Source organism: Triticum aestivum, chromosome 4A, assembly GCF_018294505.1.
Source record: "Triticum aestivum cultivar Chinese Spring chromosome 4A, IWGSC CS RefSeq v2.1, whole genome shotgun sequence".
NCBI lineage: Eukaryota > Viridiplantae > Streptophyta > Magnoliopsida > Poales > Poaceae > Triticum > Triticum aestivum.
Genome location: NC_057803.1, coordinates 181,438,601 through 181,456,124, shown reverse-complemented (window position 1 = coordinate 181,456,124; position 17,524 = coordinate 181,438,601).

Sequence of the window (17,524 nt, the reverse complement as noted above, 5' to 3'; positions counted from 1 at the left end):
TTTATCTCGGATGTAAGAAAACATAACCCATTATGTTGTCTTCCTTGTCCAACGTCAACTCTTTAGCATGTCATATTTTAATGAGTGCTCACAATCATAAAAGATGTCCAAGATAGTGTATTTATATGTGAAGACCTCTCTTTCTTTATTACTTCCTATTAATTGCAACGATGACCAAAACTATGCTTGTCAACTCTCAACAACTTTTATTCACCATACTTTTTCTATGTGAGCTCATTACTCTCCATAAGACTCACATGATCTTTTTGTTTCTTTTTATTTCTTTCTCTTTTCTTTTATTCCCTTAGGATCATGGCAAAATAATCAAGCCCTTGACTCAACACTAATCTTTATTATATAGCTCACGGACTCGATTACATAGAAGAATTATAAAGCAAAACTCACAACTAGATCATACTAAGACTTTTATTCTATGAGATCAAGATATTACCAAAAGGATCGAACTAAGAAAGACGGTAAAGATAAAAGTGATGGTGATACGATACCGGGGCACTCCCCCAAGCTTGGCAGTTGCCAAGGGGAGTGCCCGTACCCATGTGATTATGTCTCTCTTCTCGGGGATGGTGATGTGATATTCTTGGCGATGATGCCCCTCAGGATACGATTCTCCTCCTCGAGCTTATTGACTTGCTGCTTGAGGTCCATTATTTCCTTTCGGAGTTTTCCTGTAACAGCCAAAGCTCCCTGCACCCAAGGGTGCTGCATAGCTGCGGGAGAACCAGTGACACTCTTCTTCATATTATCATAAGAAAGAAATCTAGCATTGGAAGGGATAACCAAATTTGGAATATCCAAGCTCTGAAGTTCTCCCATTGTGAATCAAGCTCAGAAGCAGGAAGTGACTTCTTGATCCTCTTCAATTCAGCCTCCATCTCTTCCTCTGTTGCTAGCCCAAAGAGGTCAACATTGTTGTTTGTCATTGATCTCGGTGCCAGATGAGACACCCGACTCTCCCCGACTAACTCTTGCGAAGACATCTTGCTCTAATCTGCAGCAGAAACAGCTCGGAACACAAACAGAGGATAATTGTGTGATACGGGAGTCAAAACACCCGAGAGATTATATAATGAATTTTTACCAACCAAAATATGTGTCGTGTACGAAAACGGAGTCCGGAGAGCGCACGAGGTGCCCACGAGGTAGGGGGCGCGCCCAGGGGGTAGGGCGTGCCCTCCACCCTCGTGGAGCCCTCGTGTCCTTCCCGGACTGCTTCTTATTTTTCTATTTTTCTAAATATTTCAAAACGGAGAAATATTGCCTTAAAAACTGTTTTGGAGTCGGTTTACTTACCGTACCACATACCTATTCCTTTCCGGAGTCTGAAACGTTCCGGGAAGTGTCCCTTATGTATTCCTCCGGGGTTACGGTTTCAATAACATTGGTTTCAGCATTTATGGGATTACCTGAGATATAATGTTTGATTCTTTGACCGTTCACCACCTTCAGATTTGTGCCTTCGAAGTTGTTGATTTTTATGGCACCGGAACGATAGACCTCCTTGATAACGTAAGGACCTTCCCATTTAGAGAGAAGTTTTCCTGCAAAAAATCTTAAACGAGAGTTGTATAGCAATACATAATCACCTACATTAAACTCATGCTTTTGTATCCTTTTATCATGCCATCTTTTAACTTTTTCTTTAAACAACTTGGCATTTTCGTAGGCTTGGGTTCTCCATTCATCGAGTGAGCTAATATAAAATAACCTCTTCTCACCGGCAAGTTTAAAATCATAATTGAGATCTTTAATAGCCCAATATGCCTTGTGTTCTAGTTCGAGAGGTAAGTGACATGCTTTTCCATAAACCATTTTATACGAAGACATACCCATAGGATTTTTATATGCAGTTCTATAGGCCCATAATGCATCATCAAGTTTCTTGGACCAATTCTTTCTAGATCTATTAACAGTCTTTTGCAAAATTAATTTGAGCTCTCTATTACTCAATTCTACTTGACCACTAGACTGTGGGTGATAAGGAGATGCAATTCTATAATTAATATCATATTTAGCAAGCATTTTACAGAAAGCACCATGAATAAAATGTGAACCACCATCAGTCATTAAATATCTAGGGACTCCAAATCTTGGAAAAATAACTTCTTTAAGCATTTTAATAGAAGTGTTATGATCAACACTACTAGTTGGAATAGCTTCTACCCAATTAGTAACGTAATCAACAACAATTAAAATATGTGTATATCCATTAGAGGAAGGAAAAGGTCCCATATAGTCAAAGCCCCAAACATCAAATGGTTCAATAACGAGAATAGTTCATAGGCATTTCTTGACGTCTACTAATAGTACCAATTCTTTGACATTCATCACAAGATAAGACAAACTTACGGGTATCCTTGAAGAGAGTAGGCCAATAAAAACAAGAATGCAATACCTTATGTGCAGTTCTATCTCCAGCATGGTGTCCTCCATAAGCTTCGGAGTGACACTTGCGTAGGATCTGTTCCTGTTCATGCTCAGGTACACAACGTCTAATAACACCATCTACTCCTTCTTTATAAAGATGTGGGTCATCCCAAAAGTAATGCCTCAAATCATAGAAGAACTTTTTCTTTTGCTGGTATGTGAAACTAGGTGGTATAAACTTAGCAACAATGTAATTAGCATAATAAGCATACCATGGAGCAGTATGAGAAGCATTTATGACATTTAATTGCTCATCAGGAAAGCTATCATCAATAGGAAGTGGGTCATCAAGCACATTTTCTAACCTAGACAAGTTGTCTGCAACGGGGTTCTCAGCTCCCTTTCTATCAACGATATGTAAGTCAAATTCTTGCAGCAAGAGAACCCATCTAATAAGTCTAGGTTTAGCATCTTTCTTTTCCATGAGATATTTAATAGCAGCATGATCAGTGTGAATAGTTACTTTAGAATCAACAATATAAGGTCTGAACTTATCACAAGCAAATACAACTGCTAAGAATTCTTTTTCAGTAGTAGCATAATTTCTTTGAGCATTGTCTAGGGTTTTACTAGCATATTGAATAACATTTAATTCCTTATCAACTTGTTGTCCTAGAATAGCACCTACAACATAATCACTAGCATCACAAATAATTTCAAAGGGTAAATTCCAGTCAGGTGGCTGAACAATAGGTGCAGAGATCAATGCTTTCTTAAGTATTTCAAATGCTTCTACATAATCATCATCAAAGACAAATGGTATATCTTTTTGTAATAAATTAGTCAGAGGCCATGAAATTTTTGAGAAGTCCTTAATGAACCTCCTATAAAATCCGGCGTGACCAAGGAAACTTCTTATACCTTTGTTGTCCTTGGGACATGGCATCTTCTCAATAGCATCAACCTTGGCTTTATCAACCTCAATACCTCTTTCAGAAACTTTGTGCCCCAAGAGAATACCTTCATTAACCATAAAGTGGCACTTTTATGAATTCAAGATAAGATTAGTTTCTTCACATCTCTACAAAACTCGATCAAGGTTGCTCAAGCGATCATCAAAGGAAGATCCATAGACGGAGAAAGAGTCCATGAAAACCTCACAAATCTTTTCACAAAAGTCATAGAATATAGCCATCATGCATCTTTGAAAGATAGCAGGTGCATTACATAAACCAAAAGGCACACGTCTATAAGCAAAAGTACCAAAAGTGCAAGTAAAAGTAGTCTTCGATTGATCTTTGGCTGACACAGGTATTTGAGAGAAACCAGAATAACCATCTAGAAAGCAAAAATGTGTATGTTTGCATAATCTTTCTAGCATTTGATCGATAAAAGCTAAGGGGTAATGATCCTTTTTAGTGGCCTTATTTAATTTGCGGAAATCAATTACCATCCTATAACCTGTAATAATTCTTTGAGGAATCAATTCATCTTTATCATTAGGAACGATAGTAATACCTCCCTTCTTGAGGACACAATGGACAGGACTTACCCACTGACTATCAGCAAAGGGATAGATTATACCTGCCTCAAGGAGCTTTAGTATTTCCTTTCTTACCACTTCTTTCATTTTAGGATTCAGCCATCGTTGATGATCACGAACTGGTTTAGCATCTTCTTCCAAATTTATTTTATGTTGACATAGAGTGGGACTAATGCCCTTAAGATCATCAAGGGTATACCTAATAGCAGCACGGTTCTTCTTCAGAGTTTTCAATAATCTCTCTTCCTCATGCTCTGAAAGGTTAGCACTAATAATAACATGATATATCTTTTTCTCATCAAGATAAGCATATTTAAGAGTATCAGGCAATGGTTTAAGCTCAAACACGGGATCACCCTTGGGTGGAGGAGGATCCCCTAGGATTTCAACAGACAAATTGTGTTTCAGAATAGGTTCCTGTTTAAAGAATACTTCATGTATTTCCCTTCTTTCATTCATAAACATGTCATTTTCATGGTCTAGCAAATATTGTTCTAAATGATCACTAGGAGGTACGACAATAGAAGCAAGACCAATAATTTCATCCTTACTAGGTAATTCTGCTTCACGGTGTTGTCTACTAAATTTAGAGAAATTAAATTCATGAGTCATATCATCTAAACCGATAGTAACAACATCCCTTTTGCAATCTATGGTAGCATTAACAGTGTTCAGGAAGGGTCTACCAGATATAATGGGACAAAAGCTATCTTGTGGGGAACCAAGAACAAGAAAATCAGCAGGATATTTAGTTTTCCCACACAAGACTTCAACATCTCTAACAATTCCCATTGGTGAAATAGTATCTCTATTGGCAAGTTTAATTGTGACATCAATATCTTCTAACTCAACAGGTGCAATATCATGCATGATTTCTCTATATAGGCTAATAGGTATTGCACTAGCACTGGCACCCATATCACATAAGCCATGATAACAATGATCTCATATTTTAACAGAAATAACAGGCATGCCTACCACAGGTCTAGGTTTATCTTTAGCACAAGGTTTAGCAATTCTAGCAGTTTCATCACATAAATAAATAAAATGTCCATCAATATTATCAGACAAGAGATCTTTAACAATAGCAGTATTAGTTTCAACTTTAATTTGCTCACGAGGTGTATAAGTTTTAATATTGCTTTTACGAACCACCGTTGAATCTCTAGCATGATCCTTTATCCTGACAGGGAAAGGTGGTTTCTCAACATAAGAAGTATGAACAATTGGATCATTATAAGTGACAATCTTTTCTTCAACTTTAATAGGTGCAGCTACTTTCACTTCTATGGGAGGATGATATTTAAACCACTTCTCCTTCGGGAGATCAACATGAGTAGCAAAAGATTCACAGAAAGAAACTACTATCTCAGAGTCAAGTCCATATTTAGTGCTAAATTTACGGAAAACATCGATATCCATAAAAGATTTAACTCAATCAAACCTAGGTGTCATACCTGACTCCTTACCTTTGTCGAGGTCCCAATCTTCAGAGTTGCGTTTAATTCTTTCCAATAAATCCCATTTGAATTCAATAGTCTTCATCATAAAAGAGCCAGCACAAGAAGTATCAAGCATGGTGCGATTGCTATCAGAAAGACGAGCATAAAATTTTTGAATAATCATTTCTCTTGAGGGCTCATGATTGGGGCATGAATATAACATTGATTTAAGCCTCCCCCAAGCTTGAGCGATGCTTTCTCCTTCGCGAGGCCAAAAATTATATATATAATTGCGATCACGATGAACAAGATGCATAGGATAAAACTTCTGATGAAATTCCAATTTCAATCGTTTGTAGTTCCATGACCCCATATCATCACATAGCCTATACCATGTCGATGCATCTCCCTTCAAAGATAAAGGGAAGATCTTCTTCTTAACCACATCTCCGGGTACACCTGCAAGCTTAAATAATCCACAAACTTCATCCACATATATTAGATGCTCATCAGGATGCTTTGTTCCATCTCCTACAAAAGGATTAGCTAGCAGTTTTTCTATCATACCCAAAGGAATTTCAAAGCAGACATTTTCATTTTCAGTAGGTTCATTAAGTTGAGGAGCAACTCTTTGCTCTACTGGTCGGGGTTAATATACCCCGAACAAGCCCCTCAGAGGATTACTTTCCATAGTAACAAGTGACAGTAAATTTCAGCATACTATATAAATTTTTCCTTACCAAATTCCACCTACCAAAGGCGCTTCACTCCCCGGCAACGGCGCCAGAAAAGAGTCTTGATGACCCACAAGTATAGGGGATCTATCGTAGTCCTTTCAATAAGTAAGAGTGTCGAACCCAACGAGGAGCAGAAGGAAATGATAAGCGGTTTCCAGCAAGGTATTCTCTGCAAGTACTGAAATAAGTGGTAACAGATAGTTTTGTGATAGGATAATTTGTAACGAGCAACAAGTAACAAAAGTAAATAAAGTGCAGCAAGGTGGCCCAATCCTTTTTGTAGCAAAGGACAAGCCTGGACAAACTCTTATATAGAGAAAAGCGCTCCTGAGGACACATAGGAATTATCATCAAGCTAGTTTTCATCATGTTCATATGATTCACGTTCGGTACTTTGATAATTTGGTACGTGGGTGGACCGGTGCTTGGGTACTGTCCTTACTTGGACAAGCATCCCACTTATGATTAACCTCTATTGCAAGCATCCACAACTACAACAAAAGTATTAAGGTAAACCTAACCATAGCATGAAACATATGGATCCAAAACAGCCCCTTACGAAGCAACGCATAAACTAGGGTTTAAGCTTTTGTCACTTTAGCAACCCATCATCTACTTATTACTTCCCAATGCCTTCCTCTAGGCCCAAATAATGGTGAAGTGTCATGTAGTCGACGTTCACATAACACCACTAGAGGAGAGACAACATACATCTCATCAAAATATCGAATGAATACCAAATTCACATGACTACTAATAGCAAGTTCTCCCATGTCCTCAGGAACAAATGTAACTACTCACAAAGCATAAACATGTTCATAATCAGAGGGGTATTAATATGCATATAGGATCTGAACATATGATCTTCCACCAAATAAACCAACTAGCATCAACTACAAGGAGTAATTAACACTACTAGCAACCTACTAGTAGTGATCCCGGACTTGGAGGCAAGAATTGGATTCAAGAGATGAACTAGGGTTTTGAGAGGAGATGGTGCTAATGAAGATGTTGATGGAGATTTCCCTCTCCTGATGAGAGGAGCGTTGGTGATGACGATGGCGATGATTTCCCCCTCCCGGAGGGATGTTTCCCCGGCAGAACAGCTCCGCCGGAGCCCTAGATTGGTTCCGGCAAGGTTCCGCCTTGTGGCGGCGGAGTTTCGTCCGAGAAGATGGATTATAATATTTTTTCCCATCGAAAGACTTCATATAGCAGAAGATGGCCACCGAAGGGCCTCCAGGAGGCCCATGAGGTAGGGGCGCACCCAGGGGGGTAGGGCATGCCCCCCACCCTCGTGGGCAGGGTGTGGCCCCCCTGGTGAACTTCTTCCGCTGAGTATTTTTTATATATTCTGAAAACGTCTTCCGTGAAGTTTCAGGACTTTTGGAGATGTGCATAATACGTCTTTAAGATTTGCTCCTTTTCCAGCCCAGAATCCCAGCTGCCGACATTCTCCCTCTTTATGTAAACCTTGTAAAATAAGGGAGAATAGGCATAAGTATTGTGACATAATGTGTAATAACATCCCATAATGCAATAAATATCGATATAAAAGCATGATGCAAAATGGACATCTCATTTGTTGTAACTTCAGTTTGTGCTACAGAATCTGCATTTTGTTGTCACTTTTGTGTGTATTTGATTTAGTATCTTTACCCAGGTGCTTGCTAGAGGAGAAGATTAATGGTCCAAAACAGTCATTTCATGATTTACGAGCTTGCAGAGAGGGCATTGCATGAATCCATCAGTTCGAAGCTTAACTAATATATTTTCTAGGTATGCTTAACTAATATATTTCCTAGGTATGCAAAAAACTTTGACCTGTATGCATAGTAAATTTTGTTGGGGAACGTAGTAATTTCAAAATTTTCCTACGCACATGCAAGATCATGGTGATGCATAGCAACGAGAGGGGAGAGTGTGATCTACGTACCCTTATAGATCGACAACGGAAGCGTTTGGTTGATGTAGTCGTACGTCTTCACGGCCCGACCGATCAAGCACCGAAACTATGGCACCTTCGAGTTCTAGCACACGTTCAGCTCGATGACGATCCCCGGGCTCCGATCCAGCAAAGCGTCGGGGAGGAGTTCCGTCAGCACGACGGCGTGGTGACGATCTTGATGTTCTACTGTCGCAGGGCTTCGCCTAAGCACCGCTACAATATGACCGAGGTGGAATATGGTGGAGGGGGGCACCGCACACGGCTAAGGAACGATCACGAAGATCAACTTTTGTGTCTAGGGGTGCCCCCTCTGCCCCCGTATATAAAGGAGCAAGGGGAGGAGGCCGTCTGGCCCCTATAGGCGCGCCAGGAGGAGTCCTCCTCCTAGTAGGAGTAGGACTCCTACTAGGAGGGGGAAAGAAGTGGGGAGGGAGAGGGAAAGGGGGGGGGGCGCCGCCCCCCTCTCCTAGTCCAATTTGGACCAGGGGGGAGGAGGCGCGCAGCCCACCTCTGGCAGCCCCTCTCTCTCTCTCCACTAAGGCCCATATGGCCCATTACTTCTCCCGGGGGGGGGGGGTCCGGTAACCCTCCGGCTCTCCGGTTTTCTCCGAAATCACCTGGAACACTTCCGGTGTCCGAATATAGCCGTCTAATATATCAATCTTTATGTCTCGACCATTTCGAGACTCCTCGTCATGTTCGTGATCACATCCGGGACTCCAAACTAACTTCGGTACATCAAAACTCATAAACTCATAATATAATTGTCATCGAAACCTTAAGCGTGCGGACCCTACGGGTTCGAGAACAATGTAGACATGACTGAGACATGTCTCCGGTCAATAACCAATAGCGGGACCTGGATGCCCATATTGGCTCCTACATATTCTACGAAGATCTTTATCGGTCAGACCGCATAACAACATACGTTGTTCCCTTTGTCATCGGTATGTTACTTGCCCGAGATTCGATCGTCGGTATCTTAATACCTAGTTCAATCTCGTTACCGGCAAGTTTCTTTACTCGTTCCGTAATACATCATCTCACAACTAACTCATTAGTTGCAATGCTTGCAAGGCTTATGTGATGTGCATTACCGAGAGGGCCCAGAGATACCTCTCCGACAATCGGAGTGACAAATCCTAATCTCGAAATACGCCAACCCAACATGTACCTTTGGAGACACCTGTAGAGCTCCTTTATAATCACCCAGTTACGTTGTGACGTTTGGTAGCACACAAAGTGTTCCTCCGGCAAACGGGAGTTGCATAATCTCATAGTCATAGGAACATGTATAAGTCATGAAGAAAGCAATAGCAACATACTAAACGATCGGGTGCTAAGCTAATGGAATGGGTCATGTCAATCACATCATTCTCCTAATGATGTGATCCCGTTAATCAAATAACAACTCTTTTGTTTATGGTTAGGAAACATAACCATCTTCGATTAACGAGCTAGTCAAGTAGAGGCATACTAGTGACACTCTGTTTGTCTATGTATTCACACATGTATTATGTTTCCGGTTAATACAATTCTAGCATGAATAATAAACATTTATCATGATATAAGGAAATAAATAATAACTTTATTATTGCCTCTAGGGCATATTTCCTTCAGTCTCCCACTTGCACTAGAGTCAATTATCTAGTTCACATCGCCATGTGATTTAACAGCAATAGTTCACATCACCATGTGATTAACACCCATAGTTCACATCGATATGTGATCAACACCCAAAGGGTTTACTAGAGTCAGTAATCTAGTTCACATCGCTATGTGATTAACACCCCAAGAGTACTAAGGTGTGATCATGTTTTGCTTGTGAGATAATTTTAGTCAACGGGTCTGTCACATTCAGATCCGTAAGTACTTTGCGAATTTCTATGTCAACAATGCTCTGCATGGAGCTACTCTAGCTTATTGCTCCCACTTTCAATATGTATCTAGATCGAGACTTAGAGTCATCCAGATCTGTGTCAAAACTTGCATCAACATAACTTTTTACGACGAACCTTTTTGTCACCTCCATAATTGAGAAATATTTCCTTATTCCACTAAGGATAATTTTGACCACTGTCCAGTGGTCTACTCTTAGATCACTATTGTACTCCCTTGCTAAACACAGTGTAGGGTATACAATAGATCTGGTACATAGCATGTCATACTTTATAGAACCTATGGCTGAGGCATAGGGAATGACTTTCATTCTATTTCTATCTTCTGCCGTTGTCGGGCTTTGAGTCTTACTCAATTTCACACCTTGCAACACAGGCAAGAACTCTTTCTTTGACTATTCCATTTTGATCTACTTCAAAATCTTGTCAAGGTATGTACTCATTGAAAAATCTTATCAAGCGTCTTGATCTATCTCTATAGGTCTTGATGCTCAATATGTAAGCAGCTTTACCGAGGTCCTTCTTTGAAAAATTCCTTTCAAACACTCCTTTATGCTTTGCAGAATAATTCTACATTATTTCCGATCAACAATATGTCATTCATATATACTTATCAGAAATGTTGTAGTGCACCCACTCACTTTCTTGTAAATACAGGCTTCATCGCAAGTCTGTATAAAACTATATGCTTTGATCAACTTATCAAAGCGTATATTCCAACTCCGAGATGCTTGCACCAGTCCATAGATGGATCGCTGGATCTTGCATATTTTGTTAGCACCTTTAGGATTGACAAAACCTTCTGGTTGTATCATATACAACTCTTCTTTAATAAATCTATTAAGGAATGCAGTTTTGTTTATCCATTTGCCAGATTTCATAAAATGCGGCAATTGCTAACATGATTCGGACAGACTTAAGCATAGATACGAGTGAGAAACTCTCATCGTAGTCAACACCTTGAACTTGTCGAAAACCTTTTGCGACAATTCTAGCTTTGTAGATAGTAACACTACTATCAGCGTCCGTCTTCCTCTTGAAGATCCATTTATTCTCAATTGCTTGCCGATCATCGGGCAAGTCAACCAAAGTCCATACTTTGTTCTCATACATGGATCCCATCTCAGATTTCATGGCCTCAAGCCATTTTGCGGAATCTGGGCTCACCATCGCTTCTTCATAGCTCGTAGGTTCGTCATGGTCAAGTAGCATGACCTCCAGAACAGGATTACCGTACCACTCTGGTGCGGATCTCACTCTGGTTTACCTACGAGATTCGGTAGTAAATTGATCTGAAGTTACATGATCATCATCATTAGCTTCCTCACTAATTGGTGTAGTAGTCACAGGAACAGATTTCTGTGATGAACTACTTTCCAATAAGGGAGAAGGTACAATTACCTTATCAAGTTCTACTTTCCTCCCACTCACTTCTTTTGAGAGAACCTCCTTCTCTAGAAAGGATCCATTCTTAGCAACGAATGTCTTGCCTTCAGATCTGTGATAGAAGGTGTACCCAATAGTCTCCTTTGGGTATCCTATGAAGACATATTTCTCCGATTTGGGTTTGAGCTTATCAGGATGAAACTTTTTCACATAAGCATCACAATCCCAAACTTTAAGAAACGACAACTTTGGTTTCTTGCCAAACCACAGTTCAGATTGTGTCGTCTCAACGGACTTAGATGGTGCCCTTTTAAACGTGAATGCAGCTGTCTTTAATGCATAACCCCAAAACGATAGTGGTAGATCGGTAAGAGACATCATAGATCGCACCATATCTAATAAAGTACGGTTATGATGTTCAGACACACCATTACACTGTGGTGTTCCAGGTGGCGTGAGTAGTGAAACTATTTCACATTGTTTTTAACTGAAGGCCAAACTCGTAACTCAAATATTTTACTTCTGCGATCATATCGTAGAAACTTTTATTTTTGTTTACGATGATTCTCCACTTCACTCTGAAATTCTTTGAACTTTTCAAATGTTTCAGACTTGTGTTTCATCAAGTAGATATGCTCATATCTGCTCAAATCATCTGCGAAGATCAGAAAATAATGATACCTGTCGCGAGCCTCAATATTCATCGGACCACATACATCAGTATGTATGATTTCCAACAAATCTGTTGCTCGCTCCATTGTTCCGAAGAACAGAGTCTTAGTCATCTTGCCCATGAGGCATGGTTCGCAAGCATCAACTGATTCATAATCAAGTGATCCCAAAAGCCCATCAACATGGAGTTTCTTCATGCGCTTTATACCAACATGACCTAAACGGCAGTGCCACAAATAAGTTGCACTATCATTATTAACTTTGCATCTTTTGATTTCAATATTATGATTATGTGTATCACTCCGATCGAGATCCAACGAACTATTTTCATTGGGTGTGTAACCATATAAGGTTTTATTCATGTAAACAGAACAACAATTTATTCTCCCACTTAAATGAATAACCGTATTACAATAAACATGATCAAATCATATTCATGCTCAACGCAAACACCAAATAACACTTATTTAGGTTCAACACTAATCCCGAAATTATAGGGAGTGTGAGATGATGATCATATCAATCTTGGAACCACTTCCAACACACATCGTCACTTCACCCTTAACTAGTCTCTGTTTATTCTGCAACTCCCGTTTCGAGTTACTAATCTTAGCAACTGAACTGGTATCAAATACTGAGGGGTTGCTATAAACACTAGTAAATTACACATCAATAACATGTATATCAAATATACTTATGTTCACTTTGCCATCCTTCTTATCTGCCAATCACTTGGGGTAGTTCCGCTTCCAGTGACCAGTCCCTTTGCAGTAGAAACACTTAGTCTCAGGCTTAGGACCAGACTTGGGCTTCTTTACTTGAGCAGCAACTTGCTTGCCGTTCTTCTTGAAGTTCCCCTTCTTCCTCTGCCCTTTTCTTGAAACTAGTGGTCTTGTCTACCATCAACACTTGATGTTTTTCTCGATTTCTACCTTCGTCAATTTCCGCATTACGAAGAGCTTGGGAATCGTTTCCGTTATCCCTTGCATATCATAGTTCATCACGAAGTTCTACTAACTTGGTGATGGTGACTAGAGAATTCTGTCAATCACTATCTTATCTGGAAGATTAACTCCCACTTGATTCAAGCGATTGTAGTACTCAGACAATCTGAGCACATGCTCACTAGTTGAGCGATTCTCCTCCATCTTTTAGCTATAGAACTTGTTGGAGACTTCATATCTCTCAACTTGGGTATTTGCTTGAAATATTAACTTCAACTCCTGGAACATCTCATATGCTCCATGACGTTCAAAACGTCTTTGAAGTCCCGATTCTAAGCCATTAAGCATGGTGCACTAAACTATCAAGTAGTCATCATATTGAGCTAGCCAAACGTTCATAATATCAGCATCTGCTCCTGCAATAGGTCTGTCACCTAGCGGTGCATCAAGGACATAATTCTTCTGTGCAGCAATGATGATAAACCTCATATCACGGATCCAATCCGCATCATTGCTACTAACATCTTTCAACACAATTTTCTCTAGGAACATATCAAAATAAACACAGGGAAGCAACAACGTGAGCTATTGATCTACAACATGATTTGCAAAATACTACCAGGACTAAGTTCATGATAAATTTAAGTTCAATTAATCATATTACTTAAGAACTCCCACTTAGATAGACATCCCTCTAATCCTCTAAGTGATCACGTGATCCAAATCAACTAAACCATGTCCGATCATCACGTGAGATGGAGTAGTTTCATTGGTGAACATCACTATGTTGATCATATCTACTATATGATTCACGCTCGACCTTTCGGTCTCCGTGTTCCGAGGCCATATCTGGATATGCTTGGCTCGTCAAGTATAACCTGAGTATTCTGCGTGTGCAACTGTTTTGCACCCGTTGTATTTGAATGTAGAGCCTATCACACCCGATCATCACGTGGTGTCTCAGCACGAAGAACTTTCACAATGGTGCATACTCAGGGAGAACACTTCTTGATAATTAGTGAGAGATCATCTTAAAATGCTACCGTCAATCAAAGCAAGATAAGATGCATAAAAGATAAACATCACATGCAATCAATATAAGTGATATGATATGGCCACCATCATCTTGTGCTTGTGATCTCCATCTTCGAAGCACCGTCATGATCACCATCGTCACCGGCGCGACACATTGATCTCCATCGTAGCATCGTTGTCGTCTCGCCAATCTTATGCTTCCACGACTATCGCTACCGCTTAGTGATAAAGTAAAGCATTACAGCGCGATTGCATTGCATACAATAAAGCGACAACCATATGCCTCCTGCCAGTTGCCGATAACTCAGTTACAAAACATGATCATCTCATACAATAAAATTTAGCATCATGTCTTGACCATATCACATCACAACATGCCCTGCAAAAACAAGTTAGACGTCCTCTACTTTGTTGTTGCAAGTTTTACGTGGCTGCTACAGGCTTAAGCAAGAACCAATCTTACCTACGCATCAAAACCACAACGATAGTTTGTCAAGTTGGTGCTGTTTTAACCTTCACAAGGACCGGGCGTAGCCACACTTGGTTCAACTAAAGTTGGAGAAACTGTCACCCGCAAGCCACCTATGTGCAAAGCACGTCGGGAGAACCGGTCTCGCATAAGCGTACGCGTAATGTCGGTCCGGGCCGCTTCGTCCAACAATACCGCCGAACCAAAGTATGACATGCTGGTAAGCAGTATGACTTATATTGCCCACAACTCACTTGTGTTCTACTCGTGCATATAACATCAACATATAAAACCTAGGCTCTGATACCACTGTTGGGGAACGTAGTAATTTCAAAATTTTCCTACGCACACGCAAGATCATGGTGATGCATAGAAACGAGAGGGGAGAGTGTGATCTACGTACCCTTGTAGATCGACAACGGAAGTGTTTGGTTGATGTAGTCATACGTCTTCACGACCCGACCGATCAAGCACCGAAACTACGGCACCTTCGAGTTCTAGCACACGTTCAGCTCGATGACGATCCCCGGGCTCCGATCCAGCAAAGCATCGGGGAGGAGTTCCGTCAGCACGACGGCGTGGTGACGATCATGATGTTCTACTGTCGCAGGGCTTCGCCTAAGCACCGCTACAATATGAACGAGGTGGAATATGGTGGAGGGGGGCACCGCACACAGCTAAGGAACGATCACGAAGATCAACTTGTGTGTCTAGGGGTGCCCCCTCTGCCCCCGTATATAAAGGAGCAAGGGGAGGAGGCCGGCCGGCCCCTATAGGCGCGCCAGGAGGAGTCCTCCTCCTAGTAGGAGTAGGACTCCTACTAGGAGGGGGAAAGAAGTGGGGAGGGAGAGGGAAAAGGGGGGGGGGCGCCGCCCCCCTCTCCTAGTCCAATTCGGACCAGGGGGGAGGAGGCGCGCAGCCCACCTCTGGCAGCCCCTCTCTCTCTCCACTAAGGCCCATATGGCCATTACTTCTCCCGGGGGGGAGGGGGGTTTCGGTAACCCTCCGGCTCTCCGGTTTTCTCCGAAATCACCTGGAACACTTCCGGTGTCCGAATATAGCCGTCCAATATATCAATCTTTATGTCTCGACCATTTTGAGACTCCTCGTCATGTCCGTGATCACATCCGGGACTCCGAACTAACTTCGGTACATCAAAACTCATAAACTCATAATATAACTGTCATCAAAACCTTAAGCGTGCGGACCCTACAGGTTCGAGAACAATGTAGACATGACCGAGACACGTCTCCGGTCAATAACCAATAGCGGGACCTGGATGCCCATATTGGCTCCTACTTATTCTACGAAGATCTTTATCGGTCAGACCGCATAACAACATACGTTGTTCCCTTTGTCATCGGTATGTTACTTGCCCGAGATTCGATCGTCGGTATCTTAATACCTAGTTCAATCTCGTTACCGGCAAGTCTCTTTACTCGTTCCGTAATACATCATCTCACAACTAACTCATTAGTTGCAATGCTTGCAAGGCTTATGTGATGTGCATTACCGAGAGGGCCCAGAGATACCTCTCCGACAATCGGAGTGACAAATCCTAATCTCGAAATACGCCAACCCAACATGTACCTTTGGAGACACCTATAGAGCTCCTTTATAATCACCCAGTTACGTTGTGACGTTTGGTAGCACACAAAGTGTTCCTCCGGCAAACGGGAGTTGCATAATCTCATAGTCATAGGAACATGTATAAGTCATGAAGAAAGCAATAGCAACATACTAAACGATCGGGTGCTAAGCTAATGGAATGGGTCATGTCAATCACATCATTCTCCTAATGATGTGATCCCGTTAATCAAATAACAACTCTTTTGTTTATGGTTAGGAAACATAACCATCTTCGATTAACGAGCTAGTCAAGTAGAGGCATACTAGTGACACTTTGTTTGTCTATGTATTCACACATGTATTATGTTTCCGGTTAATACAATTCTAGCATGAATAATAAACATTTATCATGATATAAGGAAATAAATAATAACTTTATTATTGCCTCTAGGGCATATTTCCTTCAAATTTGTAGTAGCAGAATTCTTGCTTCTTTGCCCAGAAAGCTAAATAATATGTTTCACATGCATGTAAAAGTTTTAACATGTATGTATAGTAAATTTCTAATAGCAGAGCTTTTGCTTCCTTTCCCAGAAGAGAAAATACACCAATTTTTCCAAACTGATCTATCATTCTGTCACCTTAACTTGTCGAAGGCATATACCATCCTATCACAAACCCTCAATAATGTTTCTACTTTAATCTATCCAAGGAATTACCTTTTCCAATGTGTGCAACATTAAAAGCTAGGTGCTAGAATGGCATGGGAACAACAGCCTAAAAACTATCATAGTTGAGTATGGTCACAGTTGGTTCCTAAATGTACCATTGACATGTCTAGACTATGAACTCTTTTTTACTAGCTCTGAGATTTTGCATAGTGATGACTCATGATTAAGATTATTACTGTCAAAAAGAGCCAAACTCATGTTATCATGTACTTTGGATTCCCTTGGTTATCGTTACAGAAGTATCATGTGCACTATTTTATATGAACCGTTTGTATGCATTGGAGTTGCTTGCGTGCTGACTTCACCTCCTACTAACTCTCATCCTTGCGAAGGGCTCGTGCATGGCAGCGAGGAGCATGGTAGGTGTTCAGGTCAACCTCTTCCACAGCAGCAACAAGGGTGTCAGTGGTGACAGGCAACCAATAGAGCAATGACATTGACCGCAATAGGTCTCTAATCCTTTGTTTATTGCTCGATTCACTTTGCTCCTGCATTGATCTATCATGTTTTCCCAGGTTTATCATTGTGGTTGCAGAGTGGAACAGAGCAACTGAAGCGGACATGAGGTAGCTATCTTGATGTGTTCTTGGGATGATTTCCGTTACTTTTTCTTGGTTAATTTCTGGTGGTGGGTCGTGCAGGATTGATGTGCATATCCATTAGTACTTGCTCAAGTGAAATATCTAAATTGTCAACATGTTCATGGTAGAGGGGAAGATGTTGCCTGAATCCTTTAATTTGTAAGTACCCCATGCTGCTTCTGTT